The following is a 25094-nucleotide window of genomic DNA, read 5'->3' as shown; positions in this document are numbered from 1 at the left end:
GTACTCATAAGCCCAAGTCTCAGTAAGAGGCCCTGCCTCAAACAATGATGGCTCCGCAGTGCACTGGCTGTGGTTCAGTGGCTACAAACATGTGCCTAGCATGTGGAACCCTGGGTTAGTTCCCAGTTCTAAAACTAAACAGCACAGCTCCTAACTAATAACACCAAAGTACTGTGCTGCCCTACATGTTACACGTGTGCACACACATGAACTCGTGTGCATGCATACACAAAGTGAACAGCAACACCTCTGACTCCTAAAGAATGCCACCCAAGGTTGGCCTCTGGCTTCCACATGCATGCACACACACATGCACATGTCTGTGCATTCACCCATATACATACACGTGCACACATGCACTCACATTAAGATATACTTGAGTTTAGGGTGGTGGTACATGCCTATAATCCCAGAATTTAGGAGGTTAAATCAAGAAGAGCATCATGAGTTCAGTGCCGGACTGGGTACATATAGTGACTTTCAGAAAACAACAAAGTCACCAAAGGAAACATCTTTTAAATGTGTAAAGTTGGGCTTTCTTATCAAGTTCTGTATCTAATGTCCAACTGCCACCACATATTCATAAAATCCATGCAACACGAAGAAGCCTACCATAACCCTATAATCAACAAGTACAAAAGTTCAATGAAACAAGCTTTATGCTTAGCTGGGCTCCCTGATGGGAAATTAAAGCAGCAATTGTACATCTGTGTCTCTGTTCCTCTCTTCGTGGTTTAACCGACAGGAAGCAGAGAGCAAGATATGGCATACAAACGTCAAGTACTTCCTGCCTTCTCTGCTGCATCTTACTTTATAAATAGTACCTATGTAAAAATATAGTCAAGTATAATATCAGAAACATAAAAAGAAAAAAGAGACAATAAAAGTGTTTTGGTGTTAAGATCTAAGACTCAATATGCACACAAAAGAACAATGTTCAAGTCCTTTGACTATCCAAACACTGTGGCCAGGCTGGGTGACAATGGGGGCCTGTGATCCCAGCGACGTCGGAGCCTGAGGGAGGACTGCTCCAGAGCAGGAGGACACCAGGCAGTTTAGTAAGACCCTGTCCCAAAGGAAAAAATACAAAAAGGTCTGGAGCTATCACTAAATAAGATACTTGTGTAGCATGCAAAAGGCTCTGGGCCCAAGGAGTAAATAAAAAAAAAAAATTAAAAACCACATGATGAATAAAACAGCAAAGCATTCCTACAAACTATTTTACCTGTTTCAAGAGTTTGCCTATCTCAAGAGTAACACTGCTATCCTCCCTAACCCTTTACATATCAAAACAAACAGGGGAGGCAGAGGCAGCTAGATCTCTGAATTTGAGGCCAGCCTGATCTTTGTAAAGCATTCTAGGCCAGCCAGGGTTATTTAGTGAGCCTCTGTCTTTATTTTATTTTCATTTTTGGGGGCCTCTGTCTTTAAACAAACAAATAAATAAAATAGATAAGCTTGTAGCTCAGTGGTATGTAATGTAGTGGGCAAGATATAAGATGTCCACCTCCAAAAATGGCTCAGTAACACAGGACTGATTAATTTGCCACTTTGATCTCTGGGGTTTGGTTATTTGTTCTTCAGTAGGTTCTCAAACACTCCAGACTTCTCCAACTCTAAGCAACCAAAGGATGACCTTGAGCTTCAGACCCTCTGGTCTCCACCTCCAGACTTGACTCAGTCTATATAGGTACTCTTCAACTAAGCTAAACCCAGATTGTTGATTATTTTTATAGAGACTTTGTAAGTCCTGGATTAGTATCTGTGCTCCAAAGCCCCAACAAACTACCCTCACTTTCCCAAAGAACAAGTCAAAAATTTGGTTCCTGTAATTTATTTATACAGCTACCATCAACTATACATAAATCAAGTAAAACTGTTCTCAATAAATAAATTCAGCTACTTGGAACCATTTTAAACTAACTTCCACTTAATTGAAATGGAAATTTGTGTTCAAGTGTTCATCATGCCTCCCAAACTAATAATCTTTATGAACAATCACAGCTCGTCACTCATGTCTCCTGTTCTGAATAAACACAGGTAGGCAAAATGCACCTATCTTCCGTATTAATACTGGCCAAGTCTTACCCAGCTATAAACATAATCTACCTCAACTACAATTTGATCATGCTTTAGAAAGTGCTATTCTATTCTAGGTCATTGTCTGAAAACGACATTGCTTTCACCTAATTCCACTGAGAACACCTTGTGGCTTTTTTCCTACGAGAATTTAACACACACTTAGTATTTAGGTTTAAGTAAGGCACTATGTTCCTAAAGTACAAAGTTTTATAGGTTAGCATGAATATACAGTTTCATTTTTATCTAATATTTTCAAATGAAAGACTAAAGTTCATTATTTTTAATGGCCATAGTGCTTTAATATTAATTAATTCTAATGAATACCCCCAATTTAAACCTGAATATTAGCTCAGTAGTACACCATTTACTTAGCCAATGGAAGACTGAGAGGTGTAGGAGGGAGACAGAGAGAGGAAATGAAAATAGAAGGGCTAAGGATAGAGTTCAATGGTAGAATGACTTGCCTAGAATGTTCAAGGCCCCAACACTACAAATAAATAGTAAATCTGTGTGTGTTTGTTCACACACACACACACACACACACACACACACACACACACATATATATACAGGTGTGTGTGTATATATATATATATATATATATATATATATATATATACATACATACCACCAACATCTTCTAACAAGCTTAAGAAAAATTTTAAATAAACACAACACAATGTTAAGAAATCTTTAAGCATCAAACATTCCCTAGAACTTAAGTACTTAAAAACATTAAGCCATACTAAGCCAATTTATAATTACTGGGCTGTCATTATAACATATTTCAGATGTACAAAGTAACCTACCTTCAAAGATACCTCTCACAAAAAGTGTTCTGACTTTCCACAGAATACAGCTATAACACATTTCTTACGGGGGCTTTAACAGAAAGACTAAGTGTCTAAACATAACAGTCTCTTTCAAACCTTAAAATACTTCTTTAATTCAAACTGAAACTTTGTTTTTCTTGTGGTGCTACGGACGAAGCAGCCACCTGCACGCAAGGCACGCGGTCTACCATAGAGCTGCACCCTGGCCTCTCGGGTCTGGAACTACAGCAACTCAAAGTTCTTCCAGTTAAGAACACAATAAAGAACTGTAAACTAGGTGTGGTGATGCTGGCCTGTAAGCCCAGGACTGGGAAGCTGTGGTGGAGAATTCAAGGCCAGCCTGGACTAAATAGGGATATCCTGTCTCAAAAAAAAAAAAAAAGAAAAAACTGAAAAAGCAAAACAACAATAAAAGGGGTGATGGTGGTTGAGAGATGGCATGGGGGTTGGCAGGGGTTGAGAGCACTTACTGCTCTTCCAGAAGACCTAAGTTCAGTTCTCAGCACCATGTTAGACAACTACCAGTAACCCCTGCTCCCAGAGTATCAGACACCTCTTTTCTTATAAAAAGGAGAAATAATTTTAAAAGCAAGAAGCACCTGCCAGGCGGTGGTGTCACATACCTTTAATCCCAGCATTCAAAAGGAAGAGACAGGTGGATCTCTGTGAGTTTGAGGCCAGCCTGGTCTACCTAGTGAGTTCCAGGATAGCCAGGACTCTTTACACAGAGAAACCCTGTCTCGAAAAACAAACAAACAAACAAAAATACACAAACAACAAAAAAGAAAAACTTAAAATGTAATGAGAATTTATCTACTATAAGTTAACATAAAGGTATATTTCACCTATTGCTATACAGTACATTAAAATGACTGATACCATTGCTAACTTCTTTTCTGTTCAAATAAAAGCCACCACACAAAAGCCCCTTAGGCTGTTGCAGCAGCAGCAGATTCCTTCTGCACTTTCCTTTTTTTCAGCAGCTTTCCTTTCTCACAGCAAAGACACGGAGTCAGACCTGATACTTTCACTTTCTTTAAGAAGGTTGATTTTTTCACTTGGTGCCTCTAAATACAAAAATACTCCAGCGTATAGCCATTTTTGGCAAAAACTTTAATAAAATTAAATTTCTCCCACATAATTCCAGCACCTACTTATCCAATCCCTAATTTTTGAACAGTTGGATCATTTCCAATGTTGTACTATTGTAGTGATTCTCAAGAGTCTCAGATTCACAGAGTACCTAGACCTTTTCAGCACTTCATTAGGTCAAAACGATTGTCATCCTACAACCTGAGTGTCAGTTACAGCTACCTTCTCCCTGAGTTGACATGTGCATGGTTGATGGAGCTTTCCAGGCCTCAGAATGAGTCAAGGCTGCACGGCCAAAAACCCTACTTGTATTTTTATCAACCAGCATTGAGAGTTTGGGGAAAGTTTTATCATTTTAAGTGTATGAGTGCTTCACCTGTGTACCTCATGTTTGCCCGGTGCCAGTGGAATCCAGAAGGAGTCAGAGCTCTTAGAACTGGAGTTACACATGACTGCGAGTTGCTATGTGGTACTGAGACTCAAACCCAGGTACTCTGCAAGGACAACCAGTGCTCTTAGATGCTGAACCATCTATCCAATCCCAGCACTGACATTTTTAAAAGCAATTTCACTTAATGCCTTGATGAACAAATAAATTATTAATTTTTTAAAATTATCTATTCCTTTAATCTTTACAAAGCCTTCACCTATCTCAATAAGAAAAGTTAAACCTACAGAACTCTTGAATATACGTTCTTGGAAGTCCATTAAAGAATATTTCCAAACTAGAAGTGCTTTAATGTCATCAGCAAACAATGCATACGCTGGCACAGAAAGAGAATGCAAAGATAAGCTGCAGAAAAATTAGCTTGAGTTGGATAAAATAAGCAAATCACTACAAAAAAATGTGATTCTGTTTACACGAAGTTCAAATGAGTAAAACTATAAAAAAATCATAAAAGTCACACCAGGCAGTTCTGGCACACACCTTTAATCCCAGCATGTAGGAGACAGAGCCAGGTGAATCTGAGTTAGGGACCAGCCTGGTTTACAAAATGAGTTCCAGGACAGTCAGGGATACAAATAAACCCGTCTCAAAACAAACAAACAAACAAACCTCCTTGTATAGTTTTACCATACAGTGTTACATTTTTGTCTATACTGGACCATGTGATTCCTCAACCCAGAGAATGACTACCTTCGGTTACATTTAGATTTTTTAAACTCTACCATCCAGCCTTGCACAAATACAACGATTAGTTTATAACTAAGCGTCCAGCATACAGATGTTGCATCAGGTAAAGCTATCGTGCTACCTGGAAAGGTCCTAGCTTACAAAAGATAGGAAGATATAGCCTTAAGAAAACACCAAGTAAAAAGCAAAACAAAACAGAACAAAAACCAGCACTATGGCCCTGCCAGTAATCCCAGCATTTAGGAGGTGAAAGGCAGAGAGGCAGGAAGGTCAGAGTTCAAGTCTATCCCCTTCTCTACTGCACAATGAGTTCAAAGCTTGAAACCAGCACCTACTTGAGCCATAAATGAGGCGGCTGAACAATCTCCAGTCAACAATTCTAGTTCTTAAGATTCAGTTTAAACTTCCCTTCAGTCTTATAAAAAGAGAGCAGCGGGACAACCACCAAGTCGGTTTCCCTGCCCCCTCCCCCAAACCTCCCTTTCTGTCATTTTCCCGTAAACCCTACCTTTTAATCACAGAAAGAAAGTGACAGCCGAGCATGGTAGCACATGCCTGTAATTCCAGCACTTGAAAGCTGAGGCCGAACAGAGTTCAAGACTTGCAGCAGAGCAAGACTCTATCTCAAAACAAACACGAAAAGAAACTGATATACAGGGCCAATGTCTACTTTATTTTGAATGTAGCAGCTTCTCAATTTTAAGAAATCAAATTCTTCTATTTAGTAAATATGTTCTTAGTTTGTTTATTTGCCCCTCCATTTCTCTCTAATGGAGCACTAGCCTTAAAAGGAAAAAAAAGCAAGAAGGTGTCATTAGTTTTTGGTTTTTTCTTCAGTCCAGACTTGAAGCAAATACAGCCTTTGCTTAGTCAAAGGCCAACCAAACCTGCAATATGCAAACAAAGCTGATGGAGAAGGGCTCCCAGCTGAACTGGTGAAATGTGGGCCTTTCTTATAAGATCACAACACTGAGATCTGCTAGCAACAAACAGTTCCAAAGTAAGAAGGAACACCCCTCTTGCCGTCTCTTTCAAACCTCCCTGAACTTCAAGCGCTGGGAAAGCTAGAGCCAACCCTCAGCCAACTACCTAGAAACTATTGAGCCAATAATAAATAGACGGTGAACTGATATCTGAAAATTCTTCCTATTCATTACATACTCAGATTTTACTTTCACCCCAGTGATAGTATCATGAGTGTCTCTGAAGTAAAATATTGCTGTTCAGTGAATACAGACTTGCCAGACAAACACAACAGCTTAGCGAGGACAAATAATTCAGGAAAAGGTCGAACCACCTCCTGTTGACCAAAGGGTTTTCATTTTTTTAATTAAAAAAAAAAAGGTTAAAACTAGTACTAAGAAGACCAACACGCTCCTATTTGTTGCACAAAACTGAAATAGTCACAGTTCCTTTAGAAGCGGTTTCACTTCTAAAGTTGCTACCCAAAGCAAGTTCATGTGAACATAAGGCTTCGTTTCTCTCGAACACTGAATGAATCAGTCCAGACGGTCTTCACTGAAAACACGCTTTACCACCGAAATGTTTCTTCACCTTAAAGCCTTTACTTAGCTTTTACACTTCTCTTTGGTTTTCAAAATTAAATATTTAGTGTAATTTATTAGCTTAAAAAAAAGAAAGCAAAGCATAGAATGGTCTGTGAGCACACTTATTACTAAATTGACCCAAGATTTCATACTTAATTAAAAACCGTAATAAGCCACTGTTCCTGGATTTTTTTCAACATCTGAAGCTCATGACAATACTGTTTACTGAAGAGTCACTTCTCAGCTGGTCTCACAAAGACAATTAGATTTATTTTAATTAAAACTGGATCCAGTTTGCTTTGCGGGGGGGGGGGGGGGGGTGCCTCCTTTATCTGAGGTTAGAGGAGCGAAATGCCAAGCACATAATTGTATAAGGTGCTGTAGGGAGAGCTAGGGCTTCCCAGCCTGTGAGTGCTTGGTTGCCTGTGCTGCGAAGGGCAGTCGGGCATGTGACTCACTACACATATTTTATCAGAGTTAAAGAAGACATTCAGCCATGTTCTGCCACAGGTAAGAACCGCCTCCCTCCGTTTATTAGCTCAAAAATAGCCAGAAGCAAACAACAAAATAACAAGCTACCTTTAAACTTTGTCTTCAGGTTTCGTCCTCTGGGCTTGAGACTGAAAAGCAACCCGGCAAGTTTTGTGCTGTTAAAATGGCTCCTGTAGATTGGGGAAGTGGTGTGTGCTTCAGCTTATGACTCACACATGAAACTCAGTGTTTCTAAGGGAGGCACGCCCATGTTGCTGTGCACCCAATTATTCTGCTAGGTCAAACATGCAAATGCACAGGTAAAAAATGGGGGGAAAGGCATACGACAGGAGTAAGACAGAAGCCAAGGAGCAAAATCTGCCTAGTTTAAACTGCCGCATGCTAATTGCCATATTTTAGAATTAATAGTATAAAATAGAATGACAAGCTACAAGAAAGATAAATTAGCACATCAAATAAATACAACTACTATAAAAGGAAGGTGAGGGAGGATGAAAAGAGAATGAACTGTGCTGCTTACCGTAGCAATGAAAAGGTGCGTCTAGTCTAGCTTCTCATTAACTCTCATATGAAGGGATATATGGCTATGTAATCTGGAAACGCTAGCAAACTGTAATACCAGATGCAGACTTATAGGTTCTCTAAACAGATAAAATTCACCAGGAAATCCAAAGTTCAGTGGAAAAATAAGTGTCAATTAAATGTGCTAAAATAACTTAAAATTCCTGTTAGAAAGTTCAACATAGCAAAGCGATTTTAAGTAGAATTGAAAGGCTGTAAAATACTTTTTAAAAGTTATCGAGAAAATCACAGGTCACAACTCTATCATTTTTAAGAGAGAGCCATAGCCTTCCCCCGTAGAAGGAAACTTTCTACATGCTAAGTACCAGGCCCCCTTCTCCAACACTGCGCTGGACACCGGCTAATCTACCCTGTAAACAACCACAGCAATGTCCTCCACCAAAACATTACCACAACTGTTTACCCTGGCTCCTCAGTAAGCACATTTTAATTTATTCAAAGAAATTAGTTAATCAAACTGACCTATTTATTTCACTGAAGAGTTTCTTTTTCCTAAAATAATCTCTGGGGCTTAATAAATTCATCTTTAATTATGCAAAAGAAAAGAATAAATCAATTTTGACTGCCAAATGTCCTATTTAGCTCACTTAATTCAGAATGAATATTCAGAACCCATACACCAAGAACAAGGTTCTCTGACAGCCAATGGAAGGCCACGGTTCACTGGAAAGCCCCAACTCATTTCCACAGCTGAAAGACTTCGGGGGATATCCATGTAAACCTAATCTGATTTTTAAAAGGTAATTAGAAACAAAAATTATAAAAAGTAAAAGCAAAAGAATCATATCAAAAGAGACAAATGACAATACTAATATGTTTAAATGACAAAAATATTTATAAAAAAAAATACAGCTTGGAACAGGCCTGGGGAGACGGCACGGTCTGGAAAGTGCTTGCCTCACAAGCACGGGAACCAGAGCTGGATGCCCATCACTGAAGGGAAAACCTGGGTTGGGCCTTGTTTGGGATGTAGCTCCATAGTCAAGTGCTTGCATAACATGAATAATACCCTGGAGTTCAATGCCTAGCAGAGCGAAAGAGGAGAGAAGGAGGACCCCTGGAGCTCGCTAGCTAGCTGGCCTAGCCTAATCTATCCTGTCTCAAAAACAAGATGGGTGTCTCCTGAGAAATAACATACTGTGTTGACCTTTGCCCTACTCATGCAGGTGAACACACACAGGAACATAGCAAGTGCTTGGAACAGAGTTCAGTGGCACACGCCTGCAATTCCAGTTATTTAGGTTGAGGTGGGGCAAGCCTGAATCAAGCCCAGGCTACATAGCAAGTTCAAAAGCAGTCTTAGTTACATAGCTGATGTAGGAGAGTCTTCTATCTATCTGTTGCTTTCATTGGTTAATTAATAAAGAAAACTGCCTGGCCTGATAGGTCAGAACATAGGTAGGCGGGGAAGACAGAACTGAATTCTGGGAGAAAGAAGCAGAGTCAGGCAGAGGCAGAGAGCAGACGCCATGCAGCCAGCCGCCAGGTCAGACATGCTGAATCTTTCTCAGTAAGCCACGACCTCGTGGTGAGATACAGATTATTAGAAATGGGTTGAATCGATATGTGAGAGTTAGCCAATAAGAGGCTGGAGGTAATGGGCCAGGCAGTGTTTAAATGAATACAGTTTCCATGTAATTATTTTGGGTAAAGCTAGTCGGGAGCCGGGAATGCATCCCGCTGCTCCTTTTACACATAGCAAAAATCCTTTCTCCAAATTTAAAAACAAACAAACAAACACAAAACAACAACAACAACAAAAAAAAAAACAGGTTTGAGATGGTATCGCTCAGTAGTAGAATACCTGCGATGCCCAACCCACAACACTGTGAAACATGGGGTTCACAATATACACACACTCAGCCATCCTGGGAGGTCAATAAGTTGTGCAAATATATCCCATAGGTACATTGAATATACCGTCCTTAGGTTAGGGTTAGTCTGTTTTCAGAATAGTGAAAATTAGGCACAGTAACACATGCCTAAAATCCCCGACTCAGCCAGCTAGCATGTTGAAGACAAGCTTGAGCTATACCAGACCATGTACTGGCAATAAAACTCAGGTCCTCATGTTTGCACAGCAAGCATTTGACCAGCTAAGCATTTCCTAAACCTGCAACTACTACTTTTATACATTGCTGGTAGGTAGGGAAAATGATATAGCTACTTCAGAAGACACTGGCACTTTTACAAGAAGTTAAACATATATGTACCATAGGATCCAGTAATTTACTCCTACAGACAGAGCTCAGGGTTTTTTGTTTGGTTGGTTGAGGGTTTTTTTTGTTGTTGCTGTTTTGTTTTGTTTTTTGTTTTTGTTTGTTTGTTTAGTTGGTTTTTTGAGACAGGGTTTCTCTATATAACATCTCTAGCTGTCCTGGAACTAGCTCTTGTAACTTTGGATTTCCTCATAGCATACAGAGGGGAATCTTATATCAAGTGGTAGAGAGAGGGCAACTAGGGTGTGTGGGGTTTTTGTTGTTGTTGTTTTTGTTTTTTTAGCATGGTGCTAGGAATTTGAACCAGGGCTTCACTGAGGCATGCCAGGAAAGTAATCTACTATTGAATTGTATTTGTAATTTTTCTAATTGAAAATAGTATTTGAAATAGATCTGATGATTAGATGAAAATGATCTCAGTGATCAGAAACAGGCAGGAGAACCTCATGTTCTACATAGTGAGTTCCCAGACATGGTGAGCTCTGGTCTCAAAAAGAGTTGAGAGGCTGGGGAGTAGGCTCACTGGTTAAAAACACTCCTTGCTATTGCAGAGGACCCACATGGTAGCTAACAACCATTTGGAACTACAGATCCAGGGAATCCAATGTCCTCTTCTGACATCTTGGGCACCAGGCACACACATAGTGTGTAGGTATACGTGCAGGCAGACTGCTCATATGCATAAAATAATAAAATAAATCTTTTTTAAAAAGAGCCAAGGCAGGAGGAATGCCATGGGTTTGAGATTAGCTTGTGCTACATACATAGTGATTTCCAAAGCGACTTTTAAGTCTGTTGCCTAGAGTATAATACTGAGTCAGACACTGAGCTCTGGCCCAGCAGTGGTGGCGCATGCATTTAATCCCAGCACCCAGGGCAGAGTCAGGCAGATCTCTGTGAGTTCGGAGTCAGCCTAGTCTACAGAGTGAGATCTAAACAGTGAAACCCTGTCTGGAAAAACAAATAAATAAAAATAAATAAATAGAAATTTTTTTAAAAAAAAAGTCTGAGCTAATAGACCAAAGAATATGTAATTAATATCAAGCCTCCGAGTGGTTATTTTATAAGCAGCTTCGGGAACAGGCAGGCGGAGAAAACCCAGTCCAGGTTTTCTCCAGCAGACCAGCAGGACAGAGAATACTTCCAGTTACAACCACCACCTACAGTCTTGCTTTGGTTCATGAAGGGGAAAGAGTAGGAAACAGTGGAGGGAAGGAACAACTGGTTGTAAGAAGCAAAACAAAAGATCAGGCTACCCAGTGCTCAACTGCAATCCCAATCTTGGTGGCTAAAGCAGGAGAATTTCACGTTATAGATTAGCTAACAGAAAGGTTTAGGTAATGACTAATACTGACTGTCAACTTGATCAGCATGAAATACTGCAGGGGGACAGTGAAATACCATGGCTTTCCAGACACAGATCCGAGGATTCTGATACAATCATTCACAATACGGTAATATTAATAAAAGGTGGTAAAAGGGGTGGGGCTTAGTTGAAGGAAGTAGATCAGTCACTACCTGTCCTCAAGGCCTGATTTCAGCTGGCTTCTTCATACAGTCCCCTTTCTCGGGCTTCCTGTTTGCCAAAAAGCCAAGGACAGCCTCCACCCCACACTGCATTTTGCCCAGGCACATGGAGCCAAGCGACCACGAACTGAATCTTCTGAAATCATAGGCCAAAATAAACCTTTCCTTCCTTCAATTGTTTATGGTAAGTATTTGGACACAGTGATTCAATTATCCCGTCTATTAAAACACACACACACACACACACACACACACACACACACACAGTTTATCATGGTATTCACAGCTTTGACATCTGAATTCAATTTTTCTTTTTCCAGCCCCAATTCCCCACTCCATTTCTCTGCCCACATATTTCCTTCTTTTTTTTCTCCCATACATACATACACACCAAACATGCACATAAGCATACAAGCCCACATGCACACATACACATAGCCCAGACTCACTGAAACCTGGAATTTTAGAATTGTTCTTCCCCACCCCTGTTTGTTCACCCCCCTTACCACTGTTTCCTGGGACTGGCCACCTCAATCCGACCAGTCAGTCTGTCTACTAAATATCCACTTGACTCTCAGTTCAAATGTCTCCTCTGCATCAAGAATCCTCTCCACAGGCCTACTTACAGCTATAGGAACACTTGTCATCATAAGCCTGAACATCTTAGAGATCCTCTATCCAGCCCAGTGGCTTTTCAATTCTGTTTACCACTGAGATTCTTACAAGAGCCTTCAGGAGATACATTGAAGGCTGCTGTAGTTTTTTGTTTTGTTTTGTTTGCTTTGCTTTTTGTTTTTCGAGACAGGGTTTCTCTGTAGCTTTGGAGCCTGTTCTGGAACTAGCTCTTGTAGACCAGGCTCTTTTCAAACTCTGCCTGGAAGGCTGTTGTTTTAGTAAAACCTCAAACACTGATCCATTTTAAAAATAAGAAAAGGATGCCTGGCATGGTGGTGCATATCTGTAATCCCAACACACAGAGGACAATGCTAGGACTGCCAAACTCAAGGCCAACCTAGTACATATTGAGTTCCAGGCCAGCAAAGGTTCAGAGACCCTGTCTCAAATTTTAAAAGGAGGGTCTATATACATAGAAATTGTTTTCTCAGTGTTACTGACTCAAAGATAATCACTGATTGTAGGTACTCTTAATCACCCACCATTTAAAAATGTTCACTGAGGGCCGGGTGGTGGTGACACATGCCTTTAAGTCAGCACTTGGGAGGTAGAGGCAGGCAGATCTTTGTGAGTTTGAGGCCAACCTGGTCTACAAGAGCTAGTTCTAGGTCAGGCTCCAAAGCTACAAAGAAACCCTGTCTTAAAAAAACAAAAATGAAACAAAACAACAACAAAAAAATGTTCACTGAGCACTGGGTTTGGCTCAGACACTGATCTAGTCCCTTCCTATATACAGTAATCAAAGCAGATCACTGTTGATAAGGGATTCTTTAGGGCCTACCTGAATTATTATTGGGAAACAATAATCATTATTGTAAACTTAACCAAGTGGTGATTCCAACTGTAGCTGCCATCTAAATGTAGTTTACTGCTTGAGCAAATTAATATACCTGCTACCTGGAAAGGAGCTACTGATTTAGCAAACACCTTACTCTCCATGTCTATCTATAAAATGAACCAGAAAGTTTACTTTAGCTGGCAAGGCCAGCAATACACTGGCTTTGTATTTTATACAAACTTTGATACACTTCACTATCCTGTTTGAGACACAACAACTTTCCAGGCTGGAAACAAGCTGGGGTACTTGTTGAAGATGAAAAGAATACAGAACAAGCAGCAGAGGGTAGTTATTAATGCCAGCTACTAAACTAGGACATTGCCAGTTACATAAATTCCGTATTCTGTTAAGAATATATTTGTATCTCACACACACACACACACACACACACACACACACACACAGCAAATATCTTTCCTCTTAGTCCTTCACCGTGTAAGGTAAGATGTACTGACTTCATAGCAGTACTTCAGTTCTATTAATTTTCTATTATAATTTAAGTTATAGAATATCAGAAAAGTAAAAACAAAAAAGTAATGCATTTTGAGGATCACTAGCATATATCCCAGGAACATGCGCGTGACATAAAGCTACAGGTAATATAATGATACTCTTGGAACACCCCATCATTCAGAGATGGGGAAACTGATACAGAGCTTAAAAGGGAGCTGCGAAGGAACAGAGAAACGGGGGAGGAAGACAAGACCTATGCTATCAGCACGGCGTACAAATCAAAGTGTTCCGAGAAGAGGGAGCTGAGTGAGCACCAAATGCTGACCACAAAGTAAGATGAGGTCTGGTTTTAGCAACATGGGCATCATATGAGTATCACTATTAATTTTTTTAAAACTGAGGGAGGCAGAGTGATTAAGATTAAGCACTGACATGGCAGTTCATAACCATTAGCAACTCCAGACCCAGGATGCATGCACACAGGATACACACATACCTACAGGCAAAAAACTCATACACATAAAATGAAATAATGTTTTTTTAAAGAAAGGTATTGTGTGATAGTCTATTTTATAAGTGTTTTCTCCTGGTTGAAATATTCCCTCCTTGAGATAGAAGGGAGCTCATAAAACTCCTAAGAATCTAGAAAAGCAGAGGAAGTTTGTAAGAGTTAGAAGCCCCCGAGTCCCGCTAGCTACCTCAATGTGTAGCTGAGGAGGAGGAGGCCCTTTCATGGTGTGGTTGCCTAGGGGTCCTGACTCATCCTTACAGGGCGGATGCTTTCTCAGTGATTCAGTGGTCGGAGACTCACCCATGATCCTGTAACCCCAATAAACTCGCTGGTCGATCAAGTCAAACTTGGGTGACACTGTTTCTTTGTTCTATCTATCTTTGCCCTGTCTAGCCAGGTAAGCAGAAACAAAGTTCCCAGGAAAAGTCACAAAACAGAGTCCTAAAGTTAAACAGTCTGATTAGAGAAATTTCAGAAGAATGAGAGGTGAGATTAAAGACAAGTTTTGGGTGTCGGAAATATGGCTCTTGCAGAGGACCCAGATTTGATTCCCCCAGCCACATGGTGGCCCACAACCATCCAAACTTCAGTTCCAGGGGATCCAGCACCCCCTTCTGACCTCTGCAGGCACCAGGTGCACCCATGGCGCACTTGCACATATGCAAGCAAAACATTTGTACATAACAAATAAAATTAATTATTTTTTTAAAATGGTTATTTTTTATGATTATAATCATAGGAAGATTTTTCTACTTAAAGAGCTGGGAAGAAGGGAGTGAAAGGGGCTACTCCTTAACAAAACCATTTTTCTACTGATTAAAACACTCTACTGTGTTTGCAGTCATATTATACAAGGCTTCTGCATTAATAAACAGTAACCTATTTGAAGACAGGTATTTTATTATGCATCTTATACAACTTAATTCTCACAGAGATACACCTTATACTAATTCACAATTATGACTTATTTCACTGACTTTTTATTTAGGCTTCAATCCCAGAAGCCTTGGGTCCTTAAGACCAAAACCCAGAAACACAAAAATAAATGCCTTCAATTGTTATTTTTGTTCTTTGATAAAAAGAAAAAGAGGGGAAATCTTAGGTCATTTTTTCTTTTCCCTTTTTTTTTTAAAAAAAAGAAAACAAACTATCTTTTTTTTCATCATACATACCAATCCAAGTTCCCACTCCCTCCTCTCCTCCCATTCCTTCCACATAGCCTTCCACCCCACCCCCATCCAGTTCTTAGAGAGGGTAAGGCACATCGCTTTGGGGAAGGTTCAAGGCTCTCCCTACTATCTATAGCTAGGCTGATCAAAGTATCCATCCAAAGAGAATAGGTTCCCAAAAGGCCAGTTCATGCAGTAGGATAAATCCTGGTGCTACTGCCAGAGGTCCCTCAGTCTGCTCCAGCCAAGAAAGGAAACAGGTTTATTTAGTTTATGTAGTGGCAGGCCAGCAGTGAAGATCACATCTTAGCCTCCCTTAAGGGAAGACGGCTTGGCAGCAAAGAGTACTTGTGTGCAAGCCTGAGGACATTGTTCGGATCACTAGCACAAACACAAAAGAGGCTGGGCCTCATACCTATGGTCCCTGCCCAGAAAGGAAGAGATAGGAGAACCCCTGGGGCTTACTGACCAGTCAGTCTAGCCTAAAACACACCGGGTCTCAGGGGAATAAGAGGGAAAGGGACAGAGAACACATGACCCCTCTGTTCTCCACACCTGGGGCATACACAGAGAGAGAGAGAAAATTAACTGGTCTTATTACACAACACAAAGAAATTAAGAAACAACTGTTTCAATCCAGGCCTACTTAAACTCAAAACCTCTGCTCTAACTTCTCTAAAGGGAGCAGAGCCCATCCCCATTTCACAAAATTCACTTAGATCCCTTATGATGGAGCCAAGAGACACGTGTTCTCAAATACTTAGCAACAAAACGATCAAACAATTATATAATCCAACCTCAGCAACTAGATTAAACACAATTTAGATGTTGCTCAAAAGCACTGGACCAAAAGAAACCAGTATTAACAGGCTATATATATTATTATTCCATTTATGAGACATTTCTAAGAGAAATTACATTGGCTATAAACAAAACAAAACAACAGATCAGTCATTGCTAGTGGTGTGGAATGTAACTACAGAGCATGGGGAGTCACTGTGCAGCCTGAGGCTGACGGCTTCACCTGTGCTGATCAGACTATCTGAAAGGGTAAAGAAGACTCTACTATAATTTATATATGTCGACCCATGCTCATTTATAACATATACACCCACAGCTTTCAAAATTCTATCAATATTTAATTTCTCAATTCAAGAAGAATGGCTATTTAAGGAATTTCTCATAAATTCCATGATGTATTAAATTGATCCCCACTAAAAAAAACCAGAAGAGGTACCTATAGCACAATTAATAAAAATCCAGAGACAGATATTGGGGTTCAACCTGAAGGTCAGAAAAGCCAAGTAGTCAGTCACTGGTTCTTACCTCCACCTCAGTCCATAATGGCGATTCGGCCTCCAGGAATCCTGAGAACAAGACTGAGTGAGAGTTGCCTCCTCCCATCTGACAGTCCTCTCTAGGGCTGGGACTCAGACAGTAACTTGCTCTTTTTTCTATCTGAAGATTTCAAAGAGGTAAGAGCTCTCTAGTGGCTTGGCTGCTTTTGCTTTTCTGATCTTCAGGCAAGCTTTATTTATTAAAATGCAAATGAAATATCACTACAGGTGCCAGGTGTGTTGATGTATACTTTAATCCCAGCAGAAGCAGCAGATCTTTGTGAGTCCCAAGCCAGTCTGGGATACACAGTAATTCTAGACCTACACAGTGAGATACTGTCTGAAAAGCCAACAAACCAACCAAATAAAAAAAGAAAAAAGAAACAACCTTAAGAGGGCTATAGACAGAACTTAGTGGTAGAAACCTTGCCCAGAATGTGAGGTCCTGAGTTTGACCTTCAAATTTAAAATCAACTAACAAAACAACAAAAAACACTTATTGGGGCTGGAGAGATGGGTCAGTGGTTAAGAGCACTAGCTGATCTTTCTAGAGGACCCAGGTTCAATTCCCAGCACCCACATGACGGTTCACAACTGTCTGTAGCTCCAGTTCTGGGGGATCCAGACATAAACTCAAGGAAAATACCCATACATATAAAACAATAAAATAAAAGTAATTTAATTAAAAAAAATCACTTGTTTACCAGTACCTACTGAAGAAAACCAGTACACATTTTTCCATCTTGACTTTGGTCTCCCTAAGAGATGGAGATGGTCTCCCTAAGATGAGATGGCAACCTCATCCTCAGTCACCAGCTGAGAACAGGCCAGGTTTGGCACCCTCCTTTCTTACCCATTCTCATTCAATAGATCTCCCGAGAGAGTCTCTCTCCTTGCAGTGTCATGAAAATTTCACTACTTTCCTTCCCGTGCTCCCACACCCTTCTGCAAAGGCTGGATCGTCCTCCAGGCATTCATTCATACACTGGCATGCTGCAACACTACGGAGCACTGGGGTCTTTCTCACAGACGGTCCTGTTGTTACAGGACAGTCTCAAGCTCTGCACTCTTTCTCCTGCCCCCCCCCCACAAGTACTGCAGTCGTTTTCCTGCCGCCAGAGCTCATGCTGCTGCTTTGCCCAAACACCTGAAGAACACTGTATTTTACAGCAATCGTAAAAAAGAAAACCATGCCTTGCTGGTTATTTCTTTTAGGCCAGTGGTATTTCTACATCAGAATAGTTGCTTAATAAATATTTGCTAAATGATTCAGAAGTTGAACTAAATACTGGCTCAGCAGCAAACTTTTTTTTTATTTCCCCCTAATATAAACTATTCTCAGGTAATTTTTATTTAAACTGAAAATAACACAGGCAGGCCTCTTTCTCACTTTGCGGACTTAGGCTGGGTTCAGTAGCACTATACAGGGAACAAATTTCAAGCTGCCAAGTTATGTATTAGTTGGATTTTTTTTGTTGGTTTGTTTGTTTTGTTTTAAAGAACAGCTTTCTGGATTAGAGTCCATATTTATATTTCAATATCCCTTCATATCAATAGACTTCAAACAGCATTGTAAATTTTTAAAGAAAAAGAGACAAGAAAGGCAAAGAAAAGAAAAAGAAGAAAAACTCCAGACTAGGACAGATTACCCCAAAGTGATCAGTCCCTTTATTTTTTTACCTCATTGCTCTTTCAAGCCCATACTGACAGAGCCCCTACAAATATATGTTCCTAATGAGAAGCAGGCTGGTAAAAGTCTCAAGCAAAGGAGTATTTGGTCTGTGGAGAAGGCTCAGTTAGAAAAGGCACAAGGAACTCAGTACAAACTCCCAGCACCAACAGAATAAGTCAAGATGGGGGGGGGAGGCAGAAACTGGGCTCCAGAGACTTTCTGGACACAGCTGGAGTTGCAGTGACCAGCTTTAGTTGTCAAGGTGACATTGTCTACAGTCAACATGGAAGCAAGCTTCTGGGATGTCTCTAAGAGAGTTTCTTTTTTGCTTTTTTTGTTTTTGTTTGTTTATTTTGTTTTGTTTTTGAAACAAGGTTTCTCTGTGTATCTTTTAGCTGTCCTGGAACTCACTCTGCAGCCCACGCTGCTCTTAAACTTACATAGCACTCTGCTCCCAAGTTCTGAGATTAAAGGCAGGCACCACCATGTCCAGTTGAGAGTTTCTTGATTACAATTAGTTGAGGTGAGAAAACATGACATGGGTGATCCCTTTCCTTAGGTGGGGGGTTCTGGGCGGGGTGAGAGTGGAGACAACAAGCTCAGCAGCAGCAGCAGCAGCAGCACGCAGGGTTTTACTATTCTATTTTACTACTCTAAACTATTACTATTTACTCTGCCTCTAGCTGTGCATGCAATATGATGAGCTGCTTCAAGTCTCTATGCAACAGTTGAATGAGAATTTGTAGTGGGTTTCACTCCACTTATGACCTTGGGCTATCTGGGTGGACAGATACTTCTTGTTTGCCTACTGTGACCTCTTATAAGGAAGAAGGGAAAGTGGTCACTCTCTCTTGGGTGGTGAAGACTGGGTCAGGTGGCATGAGGCATGTGCTCGGTCCCCAGCTTTCCGAGGACTCTGCAACTGGATTTACCATAGCCTGTATTTCTGAGTGTTTTTCCCCCTTTCGTGTCTTAATAAATCCTTGATACCCCTTAAACAGACGCACATGGGTTTCTCATAACAAGAATTTCTTCCATAGGCTCACCGATTTAAACACTTGCCTCTGTAGTGCTGTTTGGGGAGGTTTAGGCTTTGTTGGGAGAGTATGTCACTGGGAGTGGGCTCTCAGAGTTTAAAGACTTAGGCCATTAGTTTGCTTTTTTCTGCTTGCTGTTCACAGTAAAGGATGCAAGTTTTCAGCATTCCACTCCAACCATCATGTCTGGGCTAGCTGCCATGCCTCTGGCTGCTATAATGGACTCACCCTGGAACAGCAAATGGAACAGTAAACCAAAATAAACTCCTTCTTCCTTAAATTGCCTTAGCCATGGTGTTTCATCACAGCAATAGGAGCAAACCTAATACAAACTGGGCCCTGAGATTGCGAAACAAATCAGCCTTTTCTAGTAAGGAGCTTGTGTCAGGGGTATTCCAGCACAACAACAGGAAACAAAACTGTGACAATAGTCAAAATGGCAAGCTCCCGACTCAATGAGAGACTGTGTCTCAAAAAACAAAGGTAGAATTACAAGGACCAGCATGGCACCATAACCCTAAGGGTACAATAGTGGCACACATATCTTAGCAGTAACCAACAACTCTCTAAACGGGCGTAAGGCCTGCTCAACAAGAAGAAAATCATGCTTGGTACCAGAAACCTAGACAACTGCCCAGGGCTAGTGAGGTCATGGATCCTGTAGAACCTACAACCACCATTTTACTAAACCAGCATAATTCCTAACTGCAATCTAAATAGCAATCTTTATACTTACAGATTAAGTGCTGTCCTTACCCATCATCAAGGAAACTTCTCCATGCAACAGACAAAAACCATTACAGAAAACCACAATCAATCAAAATGCAGACAGCAGTGATCATATAGTGCAAGGCCCAATTGACACACCTACAACACAATTGACACACCTACAGCACAACCGACACACCTACAGCACAACCGACACACCTACAGCACAACCGACACACCTTCAGCACAATTCCTGCACCTAAGGCTCAAAGAACAGAGTGGAAGGGGGAAAGATACTAAGAGTTAGACCAAGTTTTCTGTGAAGTTGTGTCTCTTAGAAATGTCAAGAAAGCTACAACCCTGAAGTCTCAATAACATTGTTTGCCTAAACAAGACTAGAACAAGAACACTGCCAATAATCATGCTATTATGAAGAGGAAAATCTCACAAGGCCCCAAGCCTATACAAAGAACTAATAGACAACCAAGGAATACTGAAGATGGGATAAACAGTTTTCCCCAGGAAAGACTGCCCCTCCCAAGTGGTTATCCACTTCCAAGTGGTCAGCCCTGAAATCATATATACACAAGTCACATTGTATGGATTGAGTAGTTTGTATTTATATATTAAAAGGGTGGGGTGCAATTAAAGGGATAAAAGGCCATAAATTTTACAGAGAGAAAAGAGGTACGTAGGAGAGGCTGGTGGAGGAAAAGGAAATGGGAAATGAGTAATTATTGACCTCTGGCCTCCACATGGGCACACACGGGCAGGCACACTCACACTTGCAAATATGCATATGCCATACACATACACAAATACTACAGGAATAGTAAAAGAGATTCAAGCTAAGTTTTACTTACTGATGTTTCATAATGCTGTCTATATGAATAATGAAGCATTCCTTGAACTTAAGTTTCACTACAATAACAAAATTTAGCTGTAGCTAAACTCTACTATTCTTTTCCCATACTTAAGTCAAATCATTGGCACAAAGAAACTTTAAAACATAAAAGCAACCAGGTGCAAGCACCTGTAATCCCGGCCCTGGGGAGACAGACTGAGACATGCCTCGGTTACATGGAGACACACTATCTTAATCAATTTTAAAGGCATTTTAGACATAATTATTTTTGGGAAACAGATCTTGGGAACATGCCAAGTCCTCCATTGCCAGTATTTTAATCTACCACACTACAGTCTATAAATTCCTTCTTTTCTCTGAGCCTATATATATATATATATATATATATATATATATATATATATATTCCTCTTCATAAACACTACATCATGTGGGACCTACACAGGCATTTCCCTAATTGTACAGGTAACAGAGCAACAACTCTGGAAACTTATAGAGAGCTTGGTAGTGACAAGAGCAGAAAGAAAACTGGTTTCTTTTTGTTGCCCATGAGATGCCCCATGAGAGGTACAGAGGAATCTGGGAAGCTGACAGCAAATTCAAATACTGTGATGGTTTGAATAAGAACAGCCCCGTGGGCTCATAGATTTAAATGCTTGGTCACCAGGGAGTGGCACTATAGGGAGATGTGGTCTTGTTGGAGGAAGTGTGTCACTGAGAGTGGGCTTTGGGGTTTCAAAAGCTCAAGCCAGGCCCAGTCTCTGTCTGTCTCTCTCTCTCTCTCACCTGCTGCCTGTGGATCCAGATGTGGAACTCTCTGCTCCTTCTCTAGCACCAAGTCTGCTTATATACCACCATGCTCCGCACCATGATGATAATGAGCTAAATCTCTGAACCCGCAAGCCAGCCCCAATTAAATGAGCTGCGAAGGCCATGGTATCTCTTCACAGTGACAGCACACTGACCACGACAAACCCCGAGGTGAAGATTATGTATAAAACGGTCGGCAGAGGCGATATTTCCAGTGTAAAGGAAGGTGGAATGACAGGTTAGGAAATGAAATGTAGCTGTATCTACATCTTTTCTCCAGCAGCCCGTCTGCAGGAAGCCATGCTACCCTCCTACACTAGAGTACTTCTTCACCCCAAGCAGAACACTATACATGAAAACTATCGTTGAATGAGAGGCTCATTGGCTTCAGAACATCTAGAACATGTAAGAGCTGGCTGTTTCAGCAACAACTTTAAATACATCATTGAATTCCTCTTCCATCGAATGTTCCTGGGAGGATCTCTGAGTTACTCATGATTTGGGAGAGGATTTGTCATTATCTCCTTCGGAATAACTTGGGGTGTCCTTAAGGATGTGGTGACAAGGTGCTCATATTTCCCAGACTGTATACTGGGGTGTGAGGTTGTGGCCATCTAGCATTTGGTCCAACACCAATGCCTTCAATTCTGCTTCCTTAATCTAGTCTCAAAAAGAGAGTCAGCGTGATGCACATAAGAGATAAGTCAGATCATACCACTCTCGGGCTTCAAAATCATCCCACAGTTCCTCCTTTCTCACTTAATTAAAGTCCTTATTAGTTGCTGACCATGACTGAAAGATCTTACCCCAACATGCCTCTGTGATCTTATCTTTGTACTCCCTGTCTGTTCCCTGACCTCTTCTTGTTGTCCCATGAACACATCGGGCATTCTTCTGACTTAAGTCTTTGAACAAGCTGTTCTCCCTACCTAGAGAGTTTTTCTGCTAGATGTTCACAGTTAAGTCTTTCACTTCCTGTTGTAAATCAGTGTGGCAGCAGCTTTGTTCATTTTTTGCTGTATACAACGTGACTTTGTCTTCTAATCAAGAAGTAGAATAGTAAGCAGGGCATGGCAGCTACAATTCCATCACTGGGGAGGCTGAGGTAACAACACTGACTCAAGAGTTCAAGGCCAACCTGGGTGACAGTCCAAGCTTCTATCTCCATAACAAAGACAAGAAAAGATGGACTCAGAATAGTGACTGCACTAAATAGTGACTGCACTGGCCACAGAATAACCAAGTTAACAAGGAGAGGTTCCAAGTCAGATATATGGAGTGCCACCTTCCTCTCTACCTCTCTCTTTATCTCTCCCTTCTGTCCTTTCCTCTTCCTTTCCTTCCCTACTCCCATTGTTTTGAGACGGCATATCTCTATGTAGTTCTGGATGTACTGGAATTCCATATGTAGACCAGGATGGTCTGCTTGCCTCTGCCTCCTGAGTGCTGAGATTAAGGAATGTGCCACCACACCCAGCTGGCGTGCCTTCCCTTGCTGCTGGAACCATTTTTGTCACTACTCAGATATGAATACCTCATGGAGAAAGGGCCTAGTTATGCATGTAAAGCCACTCTAGAATATGTATCTAGTCCCAGCTGAGTTGGCCCAAAGGTGATTACCCAGGCAAGCAACACAAATATGTGATGATTATCTAGTTGCTCAAAAATTATGACTTGTTCTATGCTGTGGCACACATACCCACAAAAACTAACTAAATACATTGTGACTTGTCCATGGTCACATGGTTAGAACACATAAACCCTGATTTAAGAAGCCAGACTCTTTGGCCTTTCTATAACATCTCAAAATCTTAAACCCTGGAAAATATTTTCATGTGTGTGTCACAGGCTACAGCAAACATGCATGTGGGGGACAAGGAGGTCTGGAACAAACAACTTCCCGAGTCAGTGCTCGCCTTCCATTGTGGGCTCCTGGGACTGGACGCAGGTTGTCAGGCCTGTACACTGTCCTGGTTAGGGTTTTTTTTTTTTCCAACTTGACACAAATCACCATTATTTGGTAAGAAAGAACCTCAGTTAAGAAAATGCCTCTAGGGGCTGAAGAGATGGCCCAGAGGTGAAGAACACTGATTGTTCTTCCAGAGGTCCTGAGTTCAACTCCCAGCACCCACATGATGGCTCATAACCACCTGGCATGCAGGCATTCATGCAGACAGAACACTGTATACATAATAAATAGTTCAATCTTGAAAAAAATAAAAAAGAAGGAAAATGCCTCTAGCCAGTGGTGGATGGCACATGCCTTTAATCCAAGCACTCAGGGAGGCAGAGGCAGGCAGACCTCTGTGAGTTCGAGGCCAGCTTGGTCTTCAGAGCAAGTTCCAGGATAGCCAAGGCTACACAGAGAAACCCTGTCTTGAAAAACAAAACAAATACAAAAATAAAAATAAATCTAATAAAAAACACATCCCAAAATAAATAAAATAACTCTAGGGCTGAGAGGTAGGCAGCTTAATTTTAAGTCTTTACCTACCATTCACAATGATATGGGTTTCGTACCTGCAATCCCAGCACTAAAGAGGCTGAGGCAGGAGGATTGCAGCAACTCTGAGGAGAGCAAATTCCAGGACAGGCTCCAAAGCTACAGGGAAACTCTGTCTGGGAGACGGGGGCGGAAACTGTCTCATAAGGCCAATGGAAAGAAGAAAAGAAGGGATTGTCTCAAAAGGCCAAATGGGAAGAGCAAAGAAGGTAAGTAAGCTGGAGAGGGGTCTCAGTGTCTAGGAGTGAGAACCTGAATTCACTTCCCGGCACCACCCTCCAACCCACAGTCAATAAGTAAAGAAGAGTAGTAAAACTAAGTATGATAAGCACATATTCTAAAATATTAAACGACAAAATCCACAAGGCAGGCATCTGAGTGCTCACAGAATTTCCACTTTGTTGTATGTTAAAGTTTTTTTCATAATACAATTAGAACTTTAAAAACCTGTTCATCAAATAAAATTATCTTAATAAAAAAGAAGGTATGAGACATGAATACACTTCCTACAAGAAATGAAGCCAGCACACACACACACACACACACACACACACACACACACAAAAAAAAAAAAAAAAAAGATGGCTCTGGGCTATAAGAGCTAGTTCCAGGACAGGCTCCAAAGCTACAGAGAAACCCTGTCTCAAAAAACCAAAAGATCCTCATTCTGAAAGTCTCAGAATGAGTACACAAAAACAGTACCATTTTCTACCCACTAAATTAGCAGAACGTCAAATGATCAGAGAGGGCAAAAGGAAACAAATGCTCTCATTCTCTCTCGTGGAGAGTGACTATCATTCCTGAAGGCCATTTCACAATCAAAATGACCAAAGTGTTTCTATATTTTACCAACAGTTTCAATCCTGGAAACTCTTTCTAACAAAATAAATACACACACAAAGATGTAGAAAGCACTGTTCAAAGTCATAAAAAAATTTAAAAACAACTGTTGCATCGATCAGGAGCTATTAAAAATTGTGTCCCTTTATATGGAATGTCTCTTAATT

The 25094-nt window shown here is 40.9% G+C and overlaps 1 protein-coding gene across 4 annotated transcripts in view; it reads right to left on the bottom strand.

Moving 5' to 3' along the window:
- Positions 1–25094, bottom strand: part of Elf1 (E74 like ETS transcription factor 1) — an 86161-nt gene that overhangs the window by 48355 nt on the left and 12712 nt on the right. For 2 of the 4 annotated variants that reach the window (XM_048422005.3, XM_048422008.3), the window contains exon 1: positions 7269–7424. The exons of 1 other annotated variant lie outside the window; for it this stretch is intronic. The gene's annotated coding sequence lies outside the window, so the exon portion shown is untranslated. Of the gene's footprint in view, positions 1–5650; positions 5762–7268; positions 7425–25094 lie in introns of those variants that run through there. One more of the 4 variants, XM_048422007.3, reaches the window with a different exon arrangement.

Source organism: Myodes glareolus, chromosome 12 (assembly GCF_982192425.1).
Source record: "Myodes glareolus chromosome 12, mMyoGla1.1, whole genome shotgun sequence".
Lineage (NCBI taxonomy): Eukaryota > Metazoa > Chordata > Mammalia > Rodentia > Cricetidae > Myodes > Myodes glareolus.
Note: the sequence above shows the minus strand (reverse complement) of the source record. Positions and strands in the feature narration are given on the sequence as shown.